General features: G+C 27.1%; 1 non-coding gene across 1 annotated transcript; it reads right to left on the reverse strand.

Moving 5' to 3' along the window:
- Positions 1 to 2,382: 2,382 nt before the first annotated feature.
- LOC107438050 (uncharacterized) lies at positions 2,383 to 9,014 on the reverse strand. Its single transcript, XR_011636284.1, has 3 exons — positions 8,791 to 9,014; positions 4,224 to 4,385; positions 2,383 to 2,486 (listed from the first exon to the last, which is right to left on the reverse strand). It is a non-coding gene; the product is annotated as an uncharacterized protein (transcript).
- Between the last annotated feature and the right edge of the window lie 6,911 nt (positions 9,015 to 15,925).

Here is a 15,925-nt window from a genome sequence, read left to right on the forward strand (position 1 = left end):
GAAACTGAATAAATGAAATAAGTAAACGCTGACAGTGATGCACTGCACTCAGTTATTGCTTTAATTACAACCACTACTCCTAACAGTATGCGAAATGCACATCTAGCAGGTGAGCGATAATTTAGCAGCTCACTTCGGGGGAGGTGCTAACTTTAGATTTTCATTTTGGACTTAAATATCCTTTTCTAAAACAATTTACAGCATTCCCAGAACAATTTCTGTATTCATGTACTCAGGTACAGGTCTCAAACTTTATGACCATATTATAAAAAAAGTTGAAACAGTAACCGTAGGTCTGATGATTGATTTTGTTTCTGCTTAACTTAGACTTCTTTTTCAGCAAATCTCATATTTGTCGAGTTTTGGAGAAGGCAGTTGATGAATTTCCAATTTGTGCAAAATTTCAGTTTTTTGCTAATTTAAGGTTAACACCAAATACATATGTTTATCTTTTCAGGTACAACACATTAATATGTATTCATAGAAATTAATAGCTTTGTGGTTCACCCTTTGATATGATAGATTTTGACGGCCAAAATCTAAAAAAAAGCCTTTTTCGAAGCTTTTGAATGACCATTGTAAAGGTCAACTGAAAGTGTTTATATTTTAATGGTTAGTGTGAAAGTCGTAGACAATAAAATAACTGTCAGTGCAGTAATTCACTCGTTTCATAAAAAGTATTGTCACTTGTATATCGATGTGTTTTTCTCAAAACTTCAGAGGATCTGGAGTTTTGACCCCCCCCCCCCAACAAAAAAAAACTTTAGAAAGAATATCCTTTAAAATAATAAAGAAAGCTCATGTCCAATAATTTCACATAAAGAACTTTACCCTCGAAAATTTCATCAAAATCAAATTACCTGTTCATAATGCGAAAAGCACAGAGCGCATCATAAGGGTAATTCTCGTAGTTGGTGGAAGTATATTTCTTTTTAGATATGACAAGAATACTTCCCTCTCCCCTCCCATTTTATTCACTTGAAAAATATACTTTTAAATTTTTTATTTTATTTAATTACTTTTTGCTTTTAGTTTTATGTCTGTTAGTTTATTTATTGAGAATGGTCAGAATGTCAGTTACCATTGAAAAGGAGCTAAATTTTGCTTGCAACATTTTGGAAACAATTGTAGCTTGCAGTTCTATCATCACATTTAGAACTGAAATTGAAATGAAATAACTAGTCAAAAAGTGGTCAAAACTTCGATTGACGATTAATTCTATATGAAGATTAATTCTACTTGTAGCAGCGGCCAGCGAAACAAGTGAAATTTGCATTCTCTTCAGACACAGAGTTCCGTTAGTGGTTTGATCACTCTAGCCAGTTGGAAAATCTTCGATTGGTCCTCTTTTTGGCAGTGAGATGAAGTCAAGGATGTTTGTTAAGGTCAAGAAACTAGTAAAAGTTGTATTGTCATTCACATTGAAATATAATTTATCTAGCTAGCTGGAAAGTGGGCGCAATGTTCTGAATGCGGATTATATCCACAAACGTGACGAAAATGTGATTTTCTTTACTTAAGACACAAGTGCATTAAAGACTAAATTCTGAAAATTGGTAAAGAAGTCTTGAATACTTGAAACTATAGATACACATATTGACATATTTAAAAAAAACTGTACCTAACAATATGAATTCTGCAATAACCCAGACGTACCATGTGAACGCATATAACATTAATAAATTAATGCCTATACGCGTGGCAAAAAATTTCCTAAAAGTAAATGTAGTGAAACACTAAATATACACTTTTCTTTCTAGTTTTTATTTAAAACTAAATGGCTCTTTGAGAAGAGATTCATTTATTGTAAATAAATCTGCAGGAAGAGCTATATCACTCTGTGTACTGACATTTAATTCCCAAATTAACAGCTCACAAAAGATTGTAATAAAAAATTTTGTCTTAAATCCAGTATTTTCAATACCTCTTCAATAAAAAATCTTATTTATTGATATTAATTGGGGTTTTTTTCTATAATGATTAGTCTTAAAGCTGAAAAACTATAAAAATACTGTCTAAAGTGATTGTCTGAAGGCGTGACATGTCACATCTGTGGACAAGCTTTGAACTATAATATTAATAAATTTAGCCGAAATAAAATTTTTACTAAAAACATATATATTGTGTTTGCTCATGAGTTTTTTTAAACAGAACTTAAAACGGCAAGTTAAATATTATGTTTGTATCTTTTTACCTTATTTTTTCAACTCTCAAATAATTGTAAATCTGAATAAAATAAAACGTGTTTGCCTCATCCTCCGTCATACTTTTTAATTAATATTTTCAGTTTTACTTTGAGATAGTTTTTTCTAGAAATAATTGTAAATATGATACTAATTAGAGTAATTCTTTTGAAATTAAATTATAAGTAGTGTAATGTAAATTACTTGACAGAACTCTTCGTTTAATTTTTTCAATTCATGCAAGCGATCCAAGTACGCCTGCTTTTCGGCATCTCTTTTATGTTTCTTCGTGGTAAGTAGAGACTGTAAAAAAAAAAGTCTTTCAATATTATAAAAAGAAATCCGATTACAACTGATTCCTTGAAATAGGTTACAATCGGCTATAAATAACTTAATAATAGTAATAAACAAATGAAATATGAAAAAATGAATAAATATGACAACCGAAGATGACGTCTACAGTGGGTAAAAGCAAAACTTTTTCTATCAGAGAGCACGACAAATGTCTAAAATTGCTCTCTCGGTAGAAAAGGTTTTGCTTTTCTGAGTTCCAGAGCTGGTACCCCCTGAAGACGTCACCTTCGGTTGCCATATTTATTCATCTTTTCATATTTCATTGTTTCTTTTGTTTCAATTCCTTTTGGATTCTCAGCTGCCTAGCTCGTTTTTCCACTGGAAGTATAATTTTCAATTGCTTTCAATATTTTGAATTCTTTTCTTAATATTAATAATAGTAAATGACTTCATTTCTTTGATATTTTATCATTTATAAAAATAAAAAATAAAGAACTTAAATCTTAACATTCAGAATTCCTCTGTATGCAACATGGAACTCCCAATTCTAAATTTCAGTGTTTGAGAACACAACAGTTTTAAGTCTTTCATTCTTACATAAACTCTAAAAATGCGCAACATTAAAAAAAAAGTTACATAGCACCAAAGCAGGTAAAATCGAAGGTAGTAAACAACGGTTAAAACAAGCATTAAACCAAATCAATAAACAACGTCACCCAACATTAGCATAAATATGGGCTATCCTGAAAACTTATAAAGTTTCCATATACATGGAACTGCAAATTTGGGTTAGAGACAACAGTAACAGAATTGAAGGATCTTGTCCTAACTAGACTCTCTTGAGCAGGATTTCTGTCCCATCCTACATTGATTCCGTTCTTCTGCAGTTTTGTTGAAACGCCTCTTTCTCGTGGGTAAATTACATTAAAGCTAAAATTGGCACTAAATTAATGAGCTTAATTAAAACAAAAGTGTATCACAGTTTGTTTACATATGCAGTTTGGTTTTAATTTTTCATTTCTGCCCAATTTAGATCAGTTTGTTTCAACTTTTCATTGCCAGCACGAGAAAAGAAATTTTATCGGTTTTGTGACCGTTTTTTTACAGTTTTTACAGTACATAATATTATTTTTTACAAACATAATGGAAAAATATATTAAAAGTGATCGCTTTAGAACACTCTGCATATAAGCTGCATTGCTTTAAAGTTTTTTACTGACTGTTGATTTTGGTTTTACTGTGAAAAACTTTTTTTTAATAATTAATATTATTATTTTACAGACAAATCCAAAATACTAAGATTCAAAAGCTTGAATTTAAAAATGAGTCTTTTTAAAAAATATTGAGTATGCATCAACATATGGGTCATTCTCACAAAAACAGTCATTTTCATGTCCCCAGTATATTTTATGTTTGTTTTACAACTTACGAAAAAATTTTTTTCAGGGAAAGTGTCCTTCAGAATGCAAGCTAACAAAAGAATAAAAATATAATTATCAATTTTTATTTTTTATTAATTTTAGGCAATAAAAATATACCAATATGTCATTCGCTCACTTGTCCCCACTGCTGATTTAAAAAAAGTAAAAAATTGTTTCTGAAATAAAAATTTTTTTTTTACAAATTCGTGTTTTTTATTTCAGAATACTGAAATATAGAATTCAGAAAATCAATTTTAAATTTAATNTGAGTATGCATCAACATATAAAAGCACACGATAAATCTTTAAATACAGATTTTTCATACTTGAATTTTTTCTTCAATCGTTTTCAGTCTTTCCATTTCTTGGGTCGCTTGTTTCATTATTTCATAAAATTCCGTTTCGAAATGCTCTATGCGTTTTACCCGTTCCTTGTTTTGAAGAATATCAGATTTAGAAAGCTTTTCAGAAGTTTTTTCCATAGTATCCTAAGCAGGTAGGAAAACATAATCAAATTTATGTCTAGAGAGTAGAAGTGATAGATGTAACACAGATATTGGGAAAAGGATTAAACAGGATAAATAAATTCCCGAGAGTTCTGAAGAAAGTGTTTTCTCTAAACATGAATGAAAATTTGCGATTAACCTTTTTCATGTCAAATCACACATTATTTTAAAACCTAAATTTTCATGATTTTCTCAAATTATTTAATGTAGATACTCTAACATGCGATGGATCTTTTAATTAATCCCATTTAAAGTAATCTCATGCAGTTAAATCTGGAGAAATTGGAGACTAGGAAAAAAAAAAGAAAGAGACCTATAACCCTGGATAATAATTTTGTTCTCATTGGATTTTATCATTGAATTCCAATCTAAGTGGTTTAAAAATGTGATATCAAATATGCTAATTACTTAGTGTAAACTATTAATTAGGTTACTGAATCGAACACATTCTTCTTTATATCATGCCTTTATTATGATGGATTTGAATATTTTAATTAAATCATGAGGTGGCCGAATATGGAAAACATGATTCCAATATTTTAGCCACATGTCAGGAGAGCGTTCGAAAATTTGGGCTCCTTAATGTTAATTTTAAATATCGGGCTCATTTTGCCTTTCTGCACACCTTTATAACTTCGTTTATCAACTCTTTCAAGTAAGAGATTTTTAAGTATTATTTATTATTTTGTTCAATGAGGGTCAAAAAATAATCTGAATTGCAACGTATACAAATTTTTACACTATTTTTACAATGGAACTTTAAATTACAAAATGCAAAATTTTAACGAAATCGGACAAATAATATCAGAGTTCTATAAAACAGCATATTTCTAAATTTTCATTTCTCAAGGAATATTGGACCAATTTCATTCAATTTTTGTATTTTTTCATTAAAAGTACGAAGTTTAAAATGGTGGGAAAAAATCTAGATGTGTTAGAATCGAAAATAAAATTTGATCATTATTAAATAATAAAAAATAATTATTAAAAATTATTTTCTCTATGAAATCATCTTTAGATAAACGAATTTTTCGATTCGCTAATAAAGTTTTCGTAATATGGCAAAATAGGTAAAAAAGTTTTTTAGCATTAAGGGTCCAAAACTTTCGACTGCTTTCCTGACTAAACTGTTGTGACCATATTTTCCAGATTGCGGTTACCCTCTATTCAGAGATTTCAAAATTTAAATCTATCGAAAAAAATAGGTGTGTTTATTCAATAAAGGTATGTTTTTGTGTTTAATTCCATCAAGGAAAGACTAACGTAACATTATTTTAGTAATAGAAAAGTCAATATATTATTTATGAAAAGTTTAGAATAAAAATACTTTTCGTGAAAGAAGAAATTTTTGAGAAGCAGTGTCAATAAAATTTCCTTCCAGGCATCATCTTCAATGTAGAGCATTTTTGCGTTAACTTAATAAAACAAAGTTAAAAATTATTTGCTCTTTTGTTTCGACTTTTCATTCGTTAAATTCTCCTTGTTCCTGCATATACATTTTTAATAAATTTATGTCATTTTGTCCATTCGATTTTAGCGATCATATGATACATTTATGCTTGACATTTTCCTTGAGCTAATTATTCTAATAACATTAAAATGCATGTAATATTGTGGAATAGAAAACTGCGATTCGATTATTAGTTTGAAAATTAATAACTCTTAAAAAATCATGTTAGTCTTATCTATTATCAGCTGAAATGCAACTTCGGAATTCACTACACATGTTAATTCTAATGAGAGTTTCTGATCGAAATTTCTATTTATTCGAAAGTTCAATTTTGAGTGTTTTCTTTTTGCCCTTTTTTCCCCTTAAATAATAATTATTTATCCATTATTAGTGAAAAATTCCCCTCACATTTCTCCCGTCTTTCTGCAATATCGCGGAAAGATCATTCTTACGAACTGTAGAACACGTATTTAAAGCAACCCTGATTTGCATGTTCACAATAGCGCTACTAGCAACAAACTTCGAAATTTGAATAGACATCATCTTTTAGTTGTATAAACAAGCCTACCAAATTTAGTTTATCTAGCACAACTCCTTCTTGGTGTTGGGATTTTTTTTTTTTTTCCGTCAGTGTATATCATAATTTTTACAATATGAAGATTGAAGACAAGAGTGATAAAAATTGTTTCCAATGTCAAATGTTATATGTTTATCGTTATAGTTGGTAAACGAGTAAAATTACTTCCCATTTATAACTTCTTATTGTGTCGCACATTCTGTTATTCCTTAGTTTTTTTGTTTTTTCGTAATACAGATGATTATTTTTCAAATTCAGCTTTTCTTTCATTTCGTTACGATTAACATATTAATAAAATGAGCTAACATAACAATATATTTATTGCACATAAATTGATCTTTCTCTTATCAGCTTTTAAGAAAACTTTTAAGGAGATGAGAGGTGAAAACGATTTATCTCACTGAAAGTTGATTCTGAGAAGAAAAAGAAAAACGCACAGGAACTGTTTTTCCACTGCACGGCCTATCTTTACTGTGTAATAACTGTCGAGGGAAATCAATTTTCCAAGTTATTGATTTGCCGAAACTTAGTAAACTTCAAAATACAGCAAATGGCATTCCTATCGTAATTTTTGCAACAAAAAAAATTTAAAAAAAAATGGCGTTTTTTCTCCATTGATCTTCAATGATGAATGAGAAGCAACCACAAGGATTGGTGAGCAAGATGAACAGAGGGCGGAGGCGAAGCCTTCTAGTATTTTTTTCTAAAGCTATTTTAGGCGTTTATAAATAACTCTTTACAAAATTACTTTGTTTCTGAGAAAGTATTTCATCGGAATGATAAAAATAAAAGATACGGAAAAGGACGAGAACAATTGCTACGAATAAATAGATGGCGAAATTTAGTCTTTCATTAAAGTACTTTGAAACTTTAACGTCCACTTTTCAAAGACTCGTAACTTTGCAAATTTACATTAGAAATTAAAATTAGCGATGATATTTCTGATGTTTCAAGTATTTTTCTGTTAAAAAAAAAAAAGATATCTTAAAATAATTTTATTGTAAATTTGGCATAAATTCAAAAGCATCATATCAAAATTATATTTCCCTCCCACAAGAAAATAACATAAATGTATAAAAATTTCCAAAAATTAAAATTTATGCTAAAAAAAATTTTTTTGAGTCCAATGAAAAAAATCTTAAATAGTTGACACCAAATTAATAAAACATTTTTTCTCTCTAGAATTACTAAGCTGAATGCTAATAGAATATGAAAAAAATATTTTTTTCCTACTATGTTAAATTTCATCTGTAACAATGATGCACATTATTAAAATAATTTTTCTTTCAAAATATCTCATCTTTTTCAAATATTTTTAATATATTAGTAGGGGAATAAATTTAGGAAAAAACAGTTTTCAGGTTAACAGTTTTCGGGGCCTCATAGGAACTCGCAACCCATCCTTAAAAACGACGCTGAGTTCCGAAACGTAATAGTTAGCACCATAGCATACTTGAAATCAAGTCTTTAAACCATTAAAACTGGCATTTACTTATATCATTTACTTTTCCGTGTTAGTGGCATTTACTTTTCCGTGTTAGTAAAAATCCAACTGTTAGAAAAGAAGTTATTTAAGGTGATATTAATTATTATTAAAAATTTACGCAGAGTAACTGTTCCTGGTTATATTAATCTACTTATTATATTACTCTACTTATCCAATATTCCAACACAGAGAGTCAATCCTATTTTTAAAAAAATATTTTTTTCATTTTTTCCATAAATACTTTCAATTCCTATGCATGAAAGTAAAAAAATGCTTGGATTGGTTTCCTCCTTAGTACCTACGTCAAAATGGAACCAGGAAAAAATAAATAAATCACATCACAGAAAGAGACAAATTCTATACGTAAAACACATAACCATCTCTGGATAAACTACCATATATACTTATTTCGATTCCAAATTATACAAGAACCGAGCAGATATAGAAGACCCTTTCCTTTGAAGTAGCCAATGAAATAATACTAATTGTTGTTTCAAATTATTTAGATGATAACTTCATTGGAAGCTCAGACAAACAGTTTAAATTTTAAAAAAAATTGCGGCACTAATCTCGTAGTTTTAGTTGGTGGTTACAGTATTTAACAAACTTTCCATTCTTTTTATGTTATAGATTAATCTCATTTTTCGTATTGCAAACTAGTTTCTCGTGGCTTTTGCTATTTAACACTTCTTTACAAAATACTTCACTCCTAAACATAAAAAACTACTTAATGATAGTACACTACAAATGCAAAGTTATTTTTAATAATAGTTTAGCAAATAATAGTTTTAACGAAGCGTCAAATAAAATTATAAATTAAGCAATTTTATTTAAAAAGGTGGAAAAATTATATATATATTAAGTATTAGCCTACCTGAACAAACTTTTCGAAATACATTCTTTTATTTTGCATAATTTCATTCAAATCGTTATTGAAATTTTTAAATAATTGCGACATTTCATTACTAAAATGAGCCTTACTACTTGAATGGGATTTCTTTTCCGTGTTAGCATTTTTTGAAAGAATCAGAGGATCAAAAATCATTGTAAGGTATTTTATAATTTATTTATTCCTTTCTATCAAAATATGAACTTAGCAAAAGCGTTTTGTATTCTAAAGTATGATAACTGCATACAAATCACAATAATTAATGGCAAACGATAATCTGGAAAATATATTAACTGCTAATTAAAAACGACTCTTTTAAATAAACTGAAAAAATTATGAGTAAAAAATAAAGCAACAATTTATATGCCAAAATCGTATTATTTCAACACACTTATAGAATTAGAACATTATTTTTGTAATTGAAAAATAATTTTGAGGATAAATATATTTATGATTAGTGTTCCATTGTGCGATGATTTATCACAGAAAGTGGAAGAAATAACGTTAAGAATTGCTACTATTTAGGTTCAAAATAATTTTAAAAGAAAAATTCTTATCAAATAAATAAAAATAAAAAAACATTACGCCATGTTTGGTACAAATAAGAAGAAAAAAAAAAGAGTTAAAATTGAGATAGTTTGCAATTTTCAACGATAATAATAAACATTTTGCCTTCTTGCATTTAATGTAATTTAAGAATAGAAATGTTGAATGACTGCATATAATATTTTTGAAAAAATGCTTTTTAAAATATGATCAAAACGTTTAGAAATAAATATTGAGTATAGTAAAGTGCGGCGAGCTCTCTGCTTATCGCTCTGCGTTTAGAAATAAATATTTGTGCAGCAGTAATGCTCATTCAAAATTAGAAAACGATTCCAAAAAGAAACAAAGAATAGTTTTCTTAAAAATTCGCGAATGCAACGACCCATAGGGGGCGATGTTATTTGAGATGAATGACTGCTAACAGAGTAACAGGATCATCAGTTGCACTGGAGATTTCTTCAGTGTACCATGGTAACGTTCCTTCTTTAACATGGCATATTAAATTTAAAAAAGAAAAATGTTTGATATTCTTTCTTATGCAAGTAAATATAAAATGGAGAATCACTTTTTTTTAAGAGAAGGAACATCCAGAACACATCGGAAAAACTTTCGTTAATTAACAGAAAAAAAATATGTATCTTCTTATTAGAGTTAAGACCTAATACTTAAGTCACTTTATTAAATTTAATGATCTAATATTATAGGTTCATTTAAACTTTATATTCTATAATTTTCTGAATCATATTTCAAACATTAAAATATGCAAGAAGTATACAGAAACACATAATGTTATATCATTTAATTTTGCAAAAAAAGGCTTTTGACAGCAATTTTTATCAAAAAAATTTTAAAGTTTCGATAAAAAATCATTTATAAACTGACAAACATAAAATAAAGAATGCTTACGATTAAAAAAAAAAAAGGATTCCAAAAATTCCTCATATTGAAGTAAAAAATTTTCATTTTTTTTTCTTGAAGTTCTTAATCAGATGTAAAAAAGCATTCTGTAGAGAACTATCATCTAATTAGAAAAAAAAAATATTTACAAGTAAAATTTTTATTATAAAAATCATAACACTTACCTGCTTTATAAATCCGGAGAATTCCATAATGAAATGTTCCTCGTTTAAAAATTTTATTCTCAAATAATATATACATAGATTATCCCATCATTACCTTAAGATGACATACCACACAATAAAACTTTATAACTGTAAGTTCTCGATACGAATTTCAATATGTAACTAAAAACAGAATAGCTGAATTCTAGTTGAAATTAATCATTCAAAATAAAAAAAATACTTAACAAGAAAACGATAAAAATTTATTAATAATCAACACAAATGACACTATTTAAAGTAATTCGGATGATTCTTTATTGTTGTCTTCCGAATTATATAGATATAGAAATATATACTATATTCTATAAAGAAGGAGAATATTCTATAACTTTTACAGTTCTACACGTTCTGAAAACACATTTATTCATTGGAATGAAGTAACCATTGTGAACTTAAATAACTTCACTTTAATTAACAATGAATTGAAAACAAAACAAAAATTTTTTACTGTAATACACACGTCTGTAAAAGTATGCGATCGTGAAATCGGAAGTTATCGGTTACAAGTTTATTGATAATAGAAAGGGGGGGAAATATTGAAAAACTGTTCTTCAAATGTAGGGCACGTTCTGTTTCCGAATGATTTACCTATATTCTGGGTCATTTTTTCAAGTTCTTCTGCCTCTTCGTTTGAGAAATTTTGTTTCTTATTTGCTGCTCAAAAAAATAGCGTCCTACTCTACCAATGATTCTGATAAAGCTAAATGAAAACTTAATAAATAGAGCCTGAAAATATCCACCCCGCTAGAGGGAGTATTCAAGCGTTGCGATCGCGAACTGTATTCACCAGTACTTTTTCGATTAGCAAATTATTCTGTAAAAACAATTTGAAATTGTGTAAAAATTTATTGCATTGCAAAATAAAGATAATTTCAAGTATCATTTTACATTTTCTGTAGGAATTATATTAAACTTTTTTAGGAAAAACTGTCATAATCTATTATTGTGTAGAAGAGTAACATGATTAAATGAAATTACAAAAAAGCACATCCCTAATCCATATCAGGAGATAATATCCATATCATCAATATCACTAAATCATCACTATCATCAATCTATATCACTAAATAGAATCTTACATAGTTTATTTCGAAAATATATGATAACGCATTGTATATGTTTTACTAAGAATTTTCGAAATATTGATACAATAAGATCTTAACAAGAAATGACACAAGAGTGAAATAAATATAATATAACGAAAATATATTTATTACAAACACCATCATCATATACAAAAACACTGTGAATTTTGCTTTTACAAGTTACAATCAATGTATTTGATCAAGAGCGAATGGAATAATGAATTCAATAATAACATGAATACGGAACAAACTTACAAACGAGTTTTCGTGACTTCACATAAACAAAATCTGAAAATACACTTTTGCATAACAATAATGCACAACACTGACAAGACATAGATCTCTGAATGGAACAATCACATCAATATTAAAATATTTCAATACATAAATATCACAACATACAAATATAGCATATAAACATTAAGCTAGCTTCTTTATTAGCAAACGTGTTTTCAGAAAACAATTTAAGTATATATAAACATCTCTTATTAGCAGCTTACAAAGAACAGTGCTGTCTATAATAAACAAACAGTAGTTGTGTCAATTTATTAACAGCAAGCTTAACAAGTAATTTTTAGAAGCAAAAGAATTACACATATACATAATTATGCACACAGTTACACCATTAATGCTCAATTAACTCTTTTCTTTTTTTTTTAACTGAAGAATAAGATGCATGAAAAAAAATATACTTGTTATCAAAATGCTGCGTTTATTTTAAGTTAGCAATGTGGATTTAATGCTTTAAGTATCTGGAAAATATTTACTGCATAAAAATATAAGCAGGTTTATTGACATGGTAAATTTCTGAGAGAAATTCAGGAAACAAGATTTTGTTTCGAATTAAGAAAAAAAGTAATCATTATTTAACTAAGACTTTTTAATTTTAGTTAATAAATGATTGCATTTTTTTTTACCATTTTTAATAATGATCGTGTTTAACAAACCTAATCGCGTCAGTTGAAACTTTAAATTGCCTTTTTCACTTATACCTAGTATTTTGAGTTTAGTAACTGCTGGTATTTCACAAAAGATAAGTTAGTAACGAAATTTCAGTGCGTTTAGCTATTTTTTTATCTGGACGAATTAAATCCAGTAGTATTTTAAATTAATGATTCCAATAAATTTTATGCCATATTTGTTGAAGTCCAAACTGAAACTGTTAGAAAAATCTAACTAATTTAAAAAAAACTATTATACCCTACAAATGGTAAAACGTAACAAATAATTTTGTGGAAATTATTAACTAAAATAAGAAACTATATGTAATAGAAACAGTGTAGAATATTGACTTATTACGTAATCACACGTAATCAAGATTACATATTGCCATGGTCACTTTAATCATAGATCAGGTCATTATCTGCAATTATGATTACTTGGATTATTGATCATGATTACTTGCAATTAAATCAAATGCATTTTTACCCAAACTCTAGTAGACCATTTGGTTTGTAAAACTATGTTTTTTTTTTTTGGAATATTCATTAAATTAAATTTTCTGTATTCCCATACGATTTTTTCCCAATTTTTTAAACATAATAGTTTGTGTGCAAAAGAATTGTTACGAAACAATTGCAATCTCTTTAGTATTTTATTTTATAAATACAATATTTCTTATTAGTAAATATAAAAAAATAATCTAATGAAAAATTCGTTGATGCGATGATATGGCTTTTATTACAAACTTCATGAAAAATAGGTGTTTTTTTTCTCCAAAACTGTAATAAGATCGCAAACGTTTTCTAAAACCAAAATAATTTACAAGTTCTACACAGTTTTAACCAATTTTTGTCTCTCACCATGTCAAAAATCCAACTTTACTTCAAACCTATTATCAAAAGTCAGAAGTTAAAGAATTGCACATTGAAAGAACTGCACAGTTAATATTATTATATCTATTGAATTATACTTTAATTAAAATATTACAGTAAAATATCTTCAAAAAATCATTTTTAAAATTCATCTAGCCATATAAGATGTTTGTTAAAATGAAACATGATTTACTAGGAACAAATTTAGATCTAATAATTGCGATGGCTGTTAATTTTTTGAGATTTCAACTGAAAAAAAAAATTAGGTGGGATATGTCTCAGAAATTTTATTTAAACCAGATATTTGTATGCTTTGATATTTCTTAATTATTTTCTTTGTTGTATAAATATTGAGCAATAAAAAATTTATCAGCAAATGGCAAAATATCATTAATAATAAGGGTGTTTATATGTTTATTTAAAACAAATGTATTTTAAAATTGTTGTTACATATTGTTCAGAACTTCAAACATTACACGTAAATTTTAAAAGGGTGTTCATGTATAAGAACTGTATGTATATTAATAAGAGCTTAAAAACAAATTAAACTTTAAAAAAATATGTGCTAAACAAAAAATTTTAAATTAATAACACAGTTCAAAGAGTAAAAAAAAATATATCACAAGAGCAACTAAAACTGTTCAACAAGCTGTCTAACAGTTTTTTTTTTCTAACGCTACAGTTTATAAAAGAAACTAAAAGCTTTAGTTTTGTGTCATAAATATAGTAATACAACAAAAAATATATAAGTAAAAGAAAAATTAAATATCACAGAAAAGGTTTAAAACTTAGATGCCCTCTTTAAACAATTTTAGACTAAATTCTAGTTAATGTAAAATAAAAATGAAATATTTTTGAACAAAAAAATAAATAAATAAAAATAAAAAATATTTAATTTTACATGTCATGTACCAAGTTAAGCTTTCTTTATGAAACTTTGGCTATAAAATATTAACCCTTAAATGCATAGCAATGTAGATCTGCATCCGATGTTGAAAACCATATATCTCAACAGTGTTTTTCGTTCACACAGTGTTTTTTATTTTAGTTTTACAAAAACTATTTTATCGATTACGAATGCAACTAGAATCTTTGACATTTTATATCTGCATCTGTAACAATTTTCATTGTTGGCACACTATATGAGTACATATTTTATTTAGGCGAGTATAATGAATTACGATTATTTACATTAAAAGTAGGTAATTATGTTTTAAACCGATTTATTTATATATAAAAATTTATGCTTGAAATATATTATTGCACACAGTAAATTTGTAGAACTCAAAGAGGGATGTAGATCAATGATGGTGTAAAAATACTTCAATAAATTTTTTTGAAAAATTAAAAAACAAATTATTTTTTTCATTAACTACACTCATTTTCAGGTTCAAAATATTCAGTAAAAATAAAAAATTCATGCATTTAAGGGTTAAACACATTTTTTCAAAAAGTTAACTAAATTCTTATATAAAACTTGTAAGGTGTTGTATACTTGCTCTATAAATGAATAACACAAAATTCAGTGTACCATTTCTAAAACAATTGTTACATACTAACTTACACTGAAGTTAAATATTGATTAAAAAAAATACATATTACAACCAATATTGAGTACTATGTACAAAACATGAAGTCATTTTTATCATAAAAATCATTTGGCAACTGGATGTTAGGAAATTTATGATAAACTACAGTTTCATGCAGATAACAATTCTACTAACAGAACTTTTTAAACTGGACAGAACTTTTTAAACTGTACAGAACTAATAATCTACAAAGAGAGAAAATAAATGGAATGAAATTTCTTACAAGGAATACAACCCTAAATACTATCAAAAGTTTTCTTGTTTTTTTTACTCAAAAAATACAAATTAAAAAACATTCTAGGATACATTGCAATACATTAAATATCCAATTCTTTTCAAAGTACTTATCGCACCAAAATTAAAGAAGCTTGAGAAGTGAAAATCAATTAAGATTACAATTGATCATGTTATTTAAATCTAAGTAAATTTGCGTTAAAATTACAGGAGCTTCTGATCTTCAAATTACAAAGAAAAAACAAATTTGTTGAACAGGGAAAGAAGCAGTTAAAACGCGATAATTATAAAATCTAGAAAAACTTACTTTTTTTTGTTGTTATGGAGTGTGAATAAAAGAGCTAAATACAGGAGAAATCATTGACAAAATGATGAGTCATAATTTGACAATTTGGTAATCTAGCTTGTGAAATGAAAAAAAAAACATAACCATAAATGAAGTAAAAAACACAGTTTGAAGTATTAACAATATAATTATATTATTTGTGAATCAAATATTCTTTTTGACTTTATTACTTTTCAGCACAAAGATAATCTTTATTTCTTTGAATAAATTATCATAATTGAAGATATTTTTTTTATAAATAAATATACGATTTCTGTGACAGAAATGTAACAGTTATGCTTACTTATAAAAATAGGCATGTTAAATTAAAAAATAAATAACAAATAGTAACTGGAACAAAGTAGGGAATTACTAATACAAATTTAATTGTAGATTAAAATTTAAA

The sequence above is a fragment of the Parasteatoda tepidariorum genome, chromosome 2 (genome assembly GCF_043381705.1).
Source record: "Parasteatoda tepidariorum isolate YZ-2023 chromosome 2, CAS_Ptep_4.0, whole genome shotgun sequence".
Taxonomy (NCBI): Eukaryota; Metazoa; Arthropoda; class Arachnida; order Araneae; family Theridiidae; genus Parasteatoda; species Parasteatoda tepidariorum.